The sequence below is a fragment of the Schistocerca piceifrons genome, chromosome X, assembly GCF_021461385.2.
Source record: "Schistocerca piceifrons isolate TAMUIC-IGC-003096 chromosome X, iqSchPice1.1, whole genome shotgun sequence".
Classification (NCBI taxonomy): domain Eukaryota; kingdom Metazoa; phylum Arthropoda; class Insecta; order Orthoptera; family Acrididae; genus Schistocerca; species Schistocerca piceifrons.
The window spans coordinates 200894067-200907196 of NC_060149.1; the positions used below are offsets into that span (position 1 = coordinate 200894067).

The 13130-nt window shown below is 44.9% G+C and overlaps 1 protein-coding gene and 1 non-coding gene across 2 annotated transcripts in view; both read right to left on the reverse strand.

Annotated features, from left to right (window-relative positions):
• Positions 1–13130, reverse strand: part of LOC124722248 (sodium-dependent transporter bedraggled) — a 733406-nt gene that overhangs the window by 365860 nt on the left and 354416 nt on the right. The gene's annotated exons all lie outside the window — the stretch shown is intronic.
• Positions 4240–4314, reverse strand: Trnat-ugu. The gene has a single exon. It is a non-coding gene; the product is annotated as a tRNA-Thr (tRNA).

Consider the following 13130-nt stretch of genomic DNA (forward strand, 5'->3'; position numbering starts at 1 on the left):
TGGAACCGCGCGACCGCTACGGTCGCAGGTTTGAATCCTGCCTCGGGCATGGATGTGTGTGATGTCCTTAGGTTAGTTAGGTTTAAGTAGTTCTAAGTTCTAGGGGACTGATGACCTCAGCTGTTAAGTCCCATAGTGCTCAGAACCATTCGAACCAATGCGCGGTACAGGATACTTCCTTAGTGTTTCTTCCCATTCACTTTATGTTCGAGGTTAAGAAAGGATGATTACTTCCACGCTTCTGTGTGCGCTGCTATTATTCTAAATTTTCGTTACCCTTTCTAAGGAAATGACATACAGTGGCTAAATAAAATCTACAGATTACGCCTGGAAAATCGTTTACAAGGATTTTCGAAGCAGATTTCTACACGATATTCGGAATATTTCTTTGAGCGTCTTCCAGGACAGGTTTCTCTGTTACTCTCCCCTAGTTATGAAAGCTTGGAAATCATCCTGCACTTCTTAGTACACGATTTATCTCCCCTGTTAGCCCACACTGATCACGCATACATGAGGAGGACTCTCGTACACTCCATATAAGTCTTTTCTAAGAAATTGCTTTGGTAGGAAATTTACGGTTGCCTAATATTCACTTATAAATACAAGCCCACTTGCTTTAACTGCGACTAACTCACCGAAAAGGTGGCACAGTGATTATTCTGGATCAGATGGGTTTAAATCTCCATCCAGCCATTCGAATTTAGGTTTCCGTGATTCCTTAAGCCTCTTAAAGCCGAACACAGAAGTGGTTAATTTGATACGACCGTGTTCCTTCCCCAGTCGGAACTTCGCTAGGTCTCTGTGGATCTCGTCGACGGTCTTTGAAACCTAATCTTCCGATTTCATTTTGTAAATGTGTTCATGTAATCGTTTCATTTCATTTCGTCATACAGTTTTCTCTCCGGTATTTGTATGCCATGGAGGAGAAAAAATTTTAGTGACTGGAGACAAACGACAAACGGAGTCCTACGGGGCCCAATTTTGGTTCCACAACTATTCCTTAAGGATGCGAATTGCCTTCTACTTAATACACGTAAAGCAGACGCCGAAAGCGAGACACGCTCAAGTGAAGTCGCTGTACATTTTCCGACAACCAGTACAGCCAGTCTTTCTACCACACTCCATCACCACGTGAAGCGAAAAGAAACACTGATATGCACACCGGAAAAAAGTAATAAATCCCAGAAAACTTCACGCTAATAACATGTCACACCGTCTCTAGCCTCGCTAATAACATGTCACATCGACTCTAGCCTTAATGGCTTCAGTTAGGCGGAGAAGGGAATCAGCAAGTTCCTTCAGGTACAATACTGTCGGTCTGCAGCTCGTGGTCGTGCGGTAGCGTTCTCGCTTCCCGCGCCCGGGTTCCCGGGTTCGATTCCCGGCGGGGTCAGGGATTTTCTCTGCCTCGTGATGACTGGGTGTTGTGTGATGTCCTTAGGTTAGTTAGGTTTAAGTAGTTCTAAGTTCTAGGGGACTGATGACCATAGATGATAAGTCCCATAGTGCTCAGAGCCATTTGAACCATTTGAACAATACTGTCGTCGTAAATTGCAGAACGATGAAACAGACGTGTGATAACAATGGAATTTGTTCCACAGATAAGGGACAGGACATCTACAAATGATTAGAATCACCGAAAGGAACATGTAGTTTGAGCCTGAGTGTTCAGTACGAAATGGAGCTGACACGGGCAGCAATCAAAGTCTCTGTATCTCGCATCACGGAATCGAGGAGGGGCTGGATATGCTAAAGAAGAACACAATGCTACGTAGTTTGTAAGAGTGTTGACAAAACAATGGCAGTGGTTACAGGAGAGCCCCAAAGAGCAAGTTGCCGACAGACCTTCTCTACATGTTAGATGGGCGAAGTGTCAGGCGGACGTGCTAGGGAACCAGCGGTATCCGACATCCTTCGAAGAAGGCTCGCACATTCCTCGCCACGTGCGGCCAGGCTCTGTCCTGGCGTGTGGAACTGCCTGCAGGAAGGGCAGTGACTGGGGAACCAAAAACCCATTCACGTATCGGCTGAAGCTCAGATTCACACACCAGGTACGAGGCGAGATCGTATGTTTTAGTCACTGGTGCCCCAAACCATCACACTTGGCTTTTGCCCACTATGCCGCTCAGCAGTGGCGTCTGTCCGACTGTGTTCACCATGGTAAGGTCTAATGTGTAAGCGGCCATTACTGTAGGAAAAGCTGAAATGGGGTTCGTCGGAAAACACAGCATTCAACCACTCAACGTGGCCGGCCGGAGTGCCCGTGCGGTTCTATGAGCTACAGTCTGGAACCGAGCGACCGCTACGGTCGCAGGTTCGAATCCTGCCTCGGGCATGGATGTGTGTGATGTCCTTAGGTTGGTTAGGTTTAATTAGTTCTAAGTTCTAGGCGACTGATGACCTCAGAAGTTAAGTCGCATAGTGCTCAGAGCCATTTGAACTATTTGAACCACTCAACGTGCCAGTGACGGCGTTCACATGCCCACTGTAATCTGAAGCGTCGGTGCTTTCTGGTCAGTGGAAGCCGACGCGTAACATCAGTTCGGTCCTAAGCAGTAGGAATCGAACCGTCGACACAAATATGTCCAAAAACATCGAGCCAACACTGTGGACGAAACGGTTCTGTCGGTTACGGTTAGGCCGGCCGCGGTGGGCTAGCGGTTCTAGGCGCTCAGTCCGGAACCGCGCGACTGCTACGGTCGCAGGTTCAAATCCTGCCTCGGGCATGGATGTGTGTGATGTCCTTAGGTTAGTTAGGTTTAAGTAGTTCTAAGTTCTAGGGGACTGATGACCGCAGATGTTAAGTCCCATAGTGCTCAGAGCCATTTGAACCATTTTTTTTTTCGGTTACGGTTAGACGCAAAAATGGTGGTCATCCCGCTCGGTGGCCACATTGTCTACCGTCTTCTATCCACTGCTTCCACACTCGCATCACTGTCGTAGCAACGTGCACTGTACAAGCCGCAGTGTCACTGCAAAAAATGGTTCAAATGGCTCTGAGCACTATGGGACTTAACATCTGAGGTCATCAGTCCCCTAGCCTTAGAACTACTTAAACCTAACTAACCTAAGGTCATCACACCTATCCATGCCCGAGGCAGGATTCGAACCTGCGACCGTAGTGAACGCGCGGTTCCAGACTGTAGCGCCTGGAACCGCTCGGCCACCCCGGCCGGCAGTGTCACTGCATAATGAACCCGTTTCCCGGAGTCTAATCATTCTGCCACGTTCGATATCATTCACATGCTGATACAGCGCCTTTTGACGTCGGCGAGGCATAACGACTCATACTTGCGCATTTCTACTTCGTTGACGGCTCTTCACCGACTGAGCGCGACCTAACATTGACCTGCTCGGTCACACGAAAGAGGGGGCTACTGAGCCTACGTCACACCATTTATCTGCAATCTTAATCGCTTTGTTCTACACATCCTCCTATTTTGGAGTGAGTTCGGCTATTCTATCTGAGTTAGCCGCACGGTCTACGGGCGTCTTGCCACGGTTCGGGCGTCTCCCCCATCGGAAGTTCGAGTCCTCCCTCGGGCATGAGTGTGTGTGTGTGTGTGTGTGTGTGTGTGTGTGTGTGTGTGTGTGTGTGTGTGTGTGTGGTGTCCTTATCGTAGGTTAGTTTAAGTTCGATTAAGTAGCGCGTAAGCCCAGTGACAGAAGACCTCAGCAGTTTGGTCCCATAGTCCTTACCACAAATTATTCTTTCAGAGTATCGTAATTTTCACAATATTTCAAATCCAGCTGAAATCACTCACTGATAATTAGATTCTGTGAAGCTAGCAAAATGCGGGAATGTCGATTGCTACGTTTCGCAATGGGTTTAGAACAGTCCCACACATTTTGTGTGACTTCGAGACCGAGTGATTTAGCAATACGACAGCGTGTCTGAGTGCTCGTCAAAGCAGGAAAGTATGCGTGCCCCTTACGAACACAGCTGTTGTCATTTTGGAAGACAGGAGTGTCCACGCCACACTTATCATGAAGACTTAGAAGACAGGACAACACTCGGTCGCCAAGTATGTTGGAATAAACATACTGGTTCGTGCAAGCGTAGGCTTCCACGGCCTTTGTCACAGTCATAAAATTCTTCTGGGTTTGTGAACGCATTGTCGATGTGTAAAACTTCCGAAGTTTCGGCCACTATTGCAGGTACGATATTAGAATTATATATTAATACCTTCATCTGCTGACGGGCGTTGATATAAATCAACGGAGACAGGTGAAAATGTGTGCCCTGACCGGGACTCGAACCCGGGATCACCTGCTTACATGGCAGACGCTCTATCCATCTGAGCCACCAAGGGCACAGAGGATAGTGCGACTGCAGGGACTATCTCGCGCACGCCCCCCGCGAGACCCACATTCTCACCTTATAATGTCCACACATTACATTCGTAGTGTCCCTACCCAACATACTCATTACTCCTGGAAGACATTCTTACCAAATCCCGTAAGAGTTCGGGTACTATGTGTGCATCGCACAGAAGAGGAAGGTCATGGCTGGTATTGTCAGAACTATATACTTATATGGATATGGTGTCTGTTCTTTCGGACATGTCCGAGAAAACAGACACCATATCCATATAAGTATACTATTGCAAGTGGCCTTCCTCAAGTGTGGCTTTCAATAGCTGTTACAAAAGGAATACCCTCGGGAAGGCCAATTGCAGTTGTAGCCGAAACCTCGGAAGTTTTACATATCGACAATGCGATCACAGATCCAGAAGAATTTTATTGATGCTGGTTCATCAGTAAGCTGGCTCAAGTGGCGCACTTGACTCCTTATATAATTTCAAAAAGAAGCAAAACTGCGACTCGTCGGTAGACACCATACTCTCCAATCGGTTACCGTCCAGTTTCTGCGTTGTTTGGCCAACTGAAGATGTGCAGCTTCATGTACTGTTACGAGCAATGACGTCCTGCGAGGAGCCCCATTTCAAATGTCCCTAGCATACAGTTCTGTTCTCAATGTTTACTTGGAAACCGATTGAGATGGACCTGAATCAGTGACAGCAGCAGTGCTTGTCGGGTTTGAAGGCGTGTGCGTGACAAGGTGTGCCACTCTCTGCAGCTCTTCGTCTTGCTTTACTTTGCGCTAGTCCACTCTACTACGGGCTTCTATGTCGCAATTTTATTTTATTTGACTTCGCAGCCGGATGCCCTACCTGTCGCCGCAGTCGTGTGCGCTACCTCTCTGTCAACTGCGTAAATTTTGTTCCCGTTCGGTCGTATTTTAAATGTTTGTGTATCGAATTTTCTGGTGGGAAATTGGGGACTAGCCCAGCATTTACCTACGCCACAGTCGTGAATCCGGCACGGACTGGATCTCGTGGCTGAGATTCCCAGCGCGCTGGGCGTTACGCAATACGAGCATGTCCCGCCCTGTTTTAACGACCACTACTGTTACGCCGTGTTACGTGGTTGCGGGTGCTACAGTATCCCTCGTAACAGGCAGCTACAGTCACGGGCACGATAGCTCCTCTACACGACTCTGCACGTCTCCACACACACGTACCTTACAGCTGTGACTGTGACTGTGTGCACCACGTCACTTATATGAGCGGTACACCACCTGGTACCAGTTGCAGACCATCTACAGCCCGCCAAGCGACCCGTTTGAACTTTTACGAAACTGACTAATACTTTGTTTGGTCATATATAGACCAATAAAAAGTAGCTCCTTCCACAGGCTGGAGCAAATGCAGCTCAGTAGGGTGCTCCTAGCGGCTGTCAATAAATAAAACTAAAAATAGCCACGTTTATTTCGCCATATATCGTGGTATACTTTCCTTGCCACGCGGAACAGCATTTTCAGGATGAAATTTTCCCTCTTCGGCGGAGTGTGCGCTGATAAGAAACTTCCTCGCAGATAAAAACTGTGTGCCGCACCGAGATTCGAATCGAAATCTTTGCCTTACGAGGGCAAGTGCTCTTCTTGCAGTTGTCGGCGTAAGGCAAAGGTTTCGAGTTCGAGTTCGGAACACAATTGTGATCTGTCAGAAAGTTTCAGAGAACACTACTTTTATGTCTGGATAAAGGCAAGCTGTATGGCTCGGTGTCTCAGTAGTTAGGTGCCATGCTTCAAATCCAAAGGTCTGGTCTTCAAACCCAAGCCATTCATCATCGCCTGTTGTAGATGTGTAGTAGTTATTTAGAAAAGCGGAGAAGCAAAGACCTGTTTTCACTATATGGAAATGGAGATTATTTTTGAGTCGTAACAAGTTAAAACTAACAATACCCCTGTTACTTTAAATTCAGTTGCGATGTTCAAATCTTTCCATACCCTTGTAACAGTTTCATCCCATCAGAAAATTAAATCTATTTGTATTTTACTAAGTTTTTTAACAAACAAATACGATACTTTATGAAGGTTTTTATATCCGCATATATCAAAAAGGTCTATCGAAAACAGAGGGCAGTCAGGTCGATACACCTGTCTAATCAGAGCAAGTTGGAACCTCTGAGTAAAATGGTGTGCAAGCCCCGGCCTTTAGAAAATCCGCTCGCTAAACAACACTAGTGTTATGAACTCTCTCATCTTGCGAATATTCTAATTTGTCTATAATTTTGAATAAAAGTATATGTTCGAGCCAATAGCATCTGTGTGCCATATTCAAGACTCAAGTCCGTTCCCAACTGGGACAGGGATAATGTGCACTCTTATTTACTTCATTGTAGCGGTCGACGCAGTAGTAAGGTCCTTAGAGGCTTATCGATTCATCACTTATAGTTATGCCATATTATTTAATTCGATGCTACAAATAATGAATTTAATACAGCAATTTTCTAGACATTCTGCTCTCGCTGGCTTTATTAGAGGGTCGGGACTCTGTACAGCGAGTCTATTAAAAACTAGATAATAGAAAAAAGCCCCGAATATTACACTATGGCTACAGTCAACCACCTGCACATAAAAAGAACAACAGAAGTCTAGATAATTGCCGGAATATATCTCTTTCGGACTGAACATACAAGATTTTCTCCAGTATTCTGTATAATAGGATAGAACAATTAAAGCAAGAACTACTTTAATACCCGGGAGGCTTCTGACCCTAGAGAAGCTGGACAGAACAAATCACCATTTTAAGTTTAGTTATGGCATATTAAACGAAAACAAATAAGCCTCTTCCAACAATCTTTGTAGGTTTTAAGAAGGCATAGGTTTGCGTCTGCACACATTCAATCTCGAACATAATTACAAATTGTGGACTCCACATAAAATTGGTCAAACTGATACAACTCATCTAATCCAACATAAAATCTAAAGCGTAGATCTGCATCTACATACATAATCCGCAAGCCACCCTACGGTACCATTACTAGTCATTTCCTTTCCTCTTCTACTCGCAAATAGAGAGAGGGAAAAATGACTGTCTATATGCCTCCACACGAGCCCTAATTTCTAATACCTTGGTGGCCCTTACGCGAAATGTACGATGGTGTCAGTAGAGACGTTCTGGAGTCAGCTTAAAATGACGGTTCTCTAAATTTTCTCAATAATGTTCTTCGAAAACAATCTCTTCTTCCCTCCAGGGATTCCCATTTGAGTTCCCGAAGCATCTCCGTAATATTCGCGTGTCGCTAGAATCTACCAGTAACAAATTAAGCATCCTGCCTTTCAACTGCTTCGCAGTCATCCTTCAGTCCGACCTGGTGCTGATCCGACGCTCGAGCAGTACTCAAAAATGGGCCGCGCTAGAATACTGTATGCGTTCACCTTTACAGATGAACCACACTTTCGTAAAATTCTTCCAATAAACCGAAGTCGACCATTCGTCTCCGTACTACAATCCTTACGTGCTCGTTCCATTTCGTATTACTTTGTAATGTTACCCACAGATATTTAATCGACGAGATGCGTCAGGCAGCACACTACTAATGCCGTATTCGGACATTACGGGTTTGGTTTTCCTACTTATCTGGCTTAATTTATACTTTTCTACGTTTAGACCTGGTTGCCATTCATCACACCAACTAGAAATTTTGTCTGAGTCATCTCGTACCCTCCTACAGTCACTCAATGACATCTTCCCGAAGACTACAGCATGATCAGCAAACAGCCTTCGTTAACAGTCTGCATTGGGGCACTGTGTCAAATGCATTTTGGGAATCTGGGATTATGAAATCTGCCTGTTGTCCTTCATCTATGGTTTGTAGGATATCGTATGAGAAGAGGGTAAGCTTAAATTCGCATGAGTGATGCTTACGAGGGCTGTCCAGAAAGTAAGTTACGATTGATTGCGAAATGAAAATCACAGTGAAAATTAGAAATGTTTCATTTGTAACAGTTAGCTACAACTTTCAGCTACTTCTCTACGTTGTCGCCGTTCTGACTCAGACATTCGTCGTAGCGTTGTACCAACTTTCCAATACCCTCATCATAGAAGGCAGCCGTCAGTGCTTTCCGCCAATTCTCTACGCTGGCCTAAAGCTCATTGTCTGTGCTAAAATGTTGTCCTCATAGCCAGCGGTTCGTTTGAGCAGAGATGAAACTCAGTGGGAGACAGTTACGGTCTGTATTGTGGGTAACCAAACATTTCCAATTGAAACGATGCAGGAACATCTTCATTGCCCCAGCAGAATGAGGCTGAGAATTGCCTTGAAGAAGAAACCGCACGTAAGTTATGTAATGTTGGTTGCATAGCTTCAGGGGAAAATTCTCACCAGGCCCTCGTACTTGGCGGGAGACACTATTTTCTATAACATCTTTACGCGCTCACTAAGAGCTCAGGAATGGAAAGAGCGACATAATTCTACCTAGAGTCATACTAGAGACACTGCCCAACACATCTTTGCAAAGCTTTATCGGATTTTCATAGTCGTTTCCATTTCGCGACCGATCGTAACTTACTTTCTGGACAGCCCTCGTAAAACCGTGTTGATTCGTGGACAGAAGCTTTTCCGTCTCAAGGAAAATTACTATACTCGAACTGAGAATTCGTTCAAGAATTCTGCCGATGTTTAAGGATACTGGTCTGTGATATTGCGGTGCCGTTCTTTTACCCTTCTTATATGCAGGTGTCACCTGCGCTTGAAACGAAAAAAGTGCTAGCTTCAGTCATGCAACCTGAGGCTGTTGCCAATGGGCATAACTGTGGGGGGCTAGCCGTGGGGATTAAAGAGTCGTCTAGCACGTCGCACATGTCGCCCAATCAGTCCTCTGATTTCGCTGCTCCGGATAATGTCCTTATTGAGGATGACCTCTCACCTGTGGTCGAGTGTGAGGTCGTTCCGAGGTGTGATAGGCAGCGGAAGACTTTCCAGTGGCCCCGGATCGGCCGCTCTCTGTGTGTAATAAACCTCCCGAGCCAGATGCATTCGCTTGCGCTTTTGCAGAGAAGGCCCCTCGACATGCAGGATGTGGTCACTCACAGAGTGTGCGATTACTAGTAGTTAGGTGCTCCAACGTTAGGAGCATAATGGGACTCCTTAGGGATATGGTTGCCAAGGAGGCGTAGGAATCCATTGTGAACTCTGTGTACATACCGGGAGGACTCATTCCTTATGGCTGCTTCCAGATGCGATGAAGAGCAGAGAGTCCATGTTGGTACAATTGATGTTTGTCGCGTCTAGCGGATGTGGTGAAGACTGTCAGCCTTGTGTGCGAGATGAAGGCAGAGCTCACCGTCTGTAGCACATTCGACAGGACCGATTACAGACCTTTGGTACAGAGCCGAGTCAAGGGTCTAAATCAGAGGCTCACGTTGTTCTGCGAGTGTCTAGACTTCAGATCGCTCGACTTGTGGCATAGGGTGGTGGGTTTTTGGGTCCCGCTTCACAGGTCAGGGGTCCACTACACACAGGAAGCGGCTACTTGGGTAAGGGGGGATGTGTGGAGGGGAGTGGGCGGTCTTTTAGGTTAGATAGTTTCGGGAAAGCACAGATAGAGATTTAGTCTCAAAGGGTGTAGGACAAACAATGGAAGACTTTAGACATACCGACAATCAGTAGTGTAGTTGTAAATTGTCGTATCTGTATTGGGAAAGAACCAGAGTTCCACGGGCTAATAAAAAGCACTGGAGCTCAAATCGCTATAGCTACCAAAAGCTCGCTAAATTCATAAATACTGTCAGTCGAAATTTTTACGAAGGACCTAAACGTGTTCAGAAAGAACTGACTAAATACAGTTGGCAGTGAAGTGTTTATTGCTGTCAGAAGTAGTTAATCTCGTAGTGAAATTGAAGTAGATAGATCCTATGAGTTAGTACGGGTAGAGGGTAAACCTGACAGCTGTAATAGATTAATAATTGGTTCCTTTTAACGACCCCTTCCTCCAGCTCAGATGATGCAGTCGCTGGACGGTTCAAAGAAAAGGGAGTCTCATTTCAAATAGGCACCCCACTCATACCATTATTGTTGGAATTGACATTCGATGTGTTGGCGAAAATACAAGTCGGTATTATTTTAAACAATTAGTTCAGGTGCCCACGCGATGTGTAAATGGATGGGAAGACATTTTTGACCTCTCAGCAACAAATAATTCTTAGCAAATGGGGTGCATCATGATGGATACAGGGATTAGTGACCGCAGGGTCGCTGTAGCTGGACTGAATATTGCAACTTTCAAATCCATCAAAAATAAAAGCAAAATACATCCTTTTAAAAACGCAGATAAAAATTCGCTTGACGCCTTTCTAAGAGACAGTCTTGACTCCTTATTGTCTGACTATGTAAGCGTAGATTAGATGTGGTTTAAATTCAAAGAAACAGTATCGACGGCAGTTTATATATATACAGGGCGTTTCAAAAAGAAAGAGCAGATTTCAAACATTTATTTCTCAAAAACTACAAATGATAGAAACACAATTCCAACGGTCCTTCACTCAATATGAGTACCAAATGTTACACAACAAATATCAAAACTGTACCTCAATATGAGCACCATTTGTTACACGACAAATATCAAACCGGTATCTCATTTCTTGCCACACACGACGCAACTGGTCTTTAGTTACCGAATTCACGGCCGCAACAATTCGATGTCGTACCTCTTGAAGAGTAGCGGGCATAGGTGGGACATAAACACAGTCCTTTATGTACCCCCACAAATAAAAATCGCAGGGAGTAAGGTCTGGTGACCTGGGAGGCCACAGACGATGACATTGATCTTGTGCTCCTGCTCTTCCAATCCACCGTCCTGGAATGGTGTTATTTAGGTACCGTCGTACAGGTTCAGAGAAGTGTGGTGGGGCGCCATCTTGCATGAAGATGAAGTGATTTGAATCTTCCTGAAGTTGAGGAAATAGCCAGTTTTCTAACATGTCCAGGTAAATGGTTCCTGTGATAGTTTTCTCCATGAAAAAGAAAGGTCCATAAACTTTGTTTACCGAAATTGCACAAAAGACGTTAACCTTTGGTGAGTCTCTTTCATGTTGAATAACGTCCCTCGGAGTTTCACTCGCCCAAATTCGTACGTTATGCCGATTAACTTTACCAGAAATGTGAAACGTTGATTCATCTGAAAAAATTAATCGTTCGGCAAAATTGTCCTCTTCCATGTCCTGTAGAATTGCAGTTGAAAATTCGAACCTTTTGTTGTGGTCGTCAGGACGCAATGCTTGCAATAACTGCAGTTTGTACGGCTTCATGTGCAGACGGTTACTCAGAACGCGCCATACCGTTGTTTTAGACATGTTTAGTTCGTGACTTGCCCGTGCCGTGGATTTTCTAGGGCTCCTTTCGTAAGCTGCACGGACACGCTCGACATTTTCATCCGATGTGCGTGGACGACCCGTGCTTTTTCGCTTGCAGATGCAACCATCTTCTACGAATCTGTGATGCCACTCATAAATTTGCTTATGACGAGGCGGCTGTTTGTTGAATTGACGGCGGAATGCACGTTGCACACCAACAATGGACTCTAACTTTGCAAATTGCAGCACACAAAATGATCGTTCCTGTGGTGTCGTCGCCATTTTCCTACAAACAAACGCCAGCGCCACTGCGGATTTGCATGGAACTTCTGCGCGGACCATTGAAAAACTTTGAACCTTTCTCTGACAAGAAACGTTTGAATTGTGTTTCTATCATTTGTAGTTTTTGAGAAATAAATGTTTGAAATCTGCTCTTTCTTTTTGAAACGCCCTGTATATATATACTGAATAAATGAGAGATGGTACCGATCCCCTATGATACACAAAAACTGTCAGAACACTGTTGCAGAAGCAACGAAAAGAGCATGCCAAATTTAAAAGAACGCAAAATACCCATGACTGACGAAGTTTCACAGAAGCCCAAAATTTAGCACAATCATCAGTGCAAGGGTCTTTTATCTGTTTCCACAACGAAAATTTGTCTCTAAATCTGGTAGAAAACCGAATGATATATGGTCAAATAAAAATTACACTAGCGACAAGACGCTATCAATACCTTCACTGCGCTACAGCAACGGTAATGTTGCTGATGGCAGCGCCGCTAAAGGAGAGTTACTAAGCAGGGTTTTTCGAAATTCCTTCACCAAAGACGACGAAGTAATAATTCCAGAATTCGAATCAATAACGTCTGCAAATATGAGTAACTTCGATACATAGATCCTCATTAAATGTATTCGCAATTGCGGATATGGACAGCCATTAGCTGTGGAATGGAATGACAAAAATAAAAAGTTGTGCCAGATCGGTACTCGAACTTGGATTTCCCGATTATTGCGAGCCATACTACGTGGCTATCCCTGCACGACTCATGGCCAGACCCAAATTTCCATTTGCCGTCAACCATATGTCTACAACCTATACTCGTATATCCTTTATGTATATTCCCGTACAGGGTACTTTTATTTGAAAGTCTCTTGTCGCTTGCCCCGTGACGGCGGATAAATAAGATATTGCATTGCCTGTGTTAGTCTGAGTACAATGCAAAGTTCCTTTGGACATGCGTACTGTACGCAGTCTCTTCAGTGGATTTGTTGCATCTTCTAAGTATTCTGCCAAAAGACCATCCCTTCATTGGAAATTTTGGACTTTCAGCGCCAAACCAGAAAGAACAAATGACGATTTTTAATTGCGAAGAATGTTTGTACTGAATGAATACATTGTACAAATAAGTTCCGAAAAGAAAGTAGATCTGTAGAAGCCCCGACGGCACAGTTAATGTTCAAATGTGCGTGAAATCTTATGGGACTT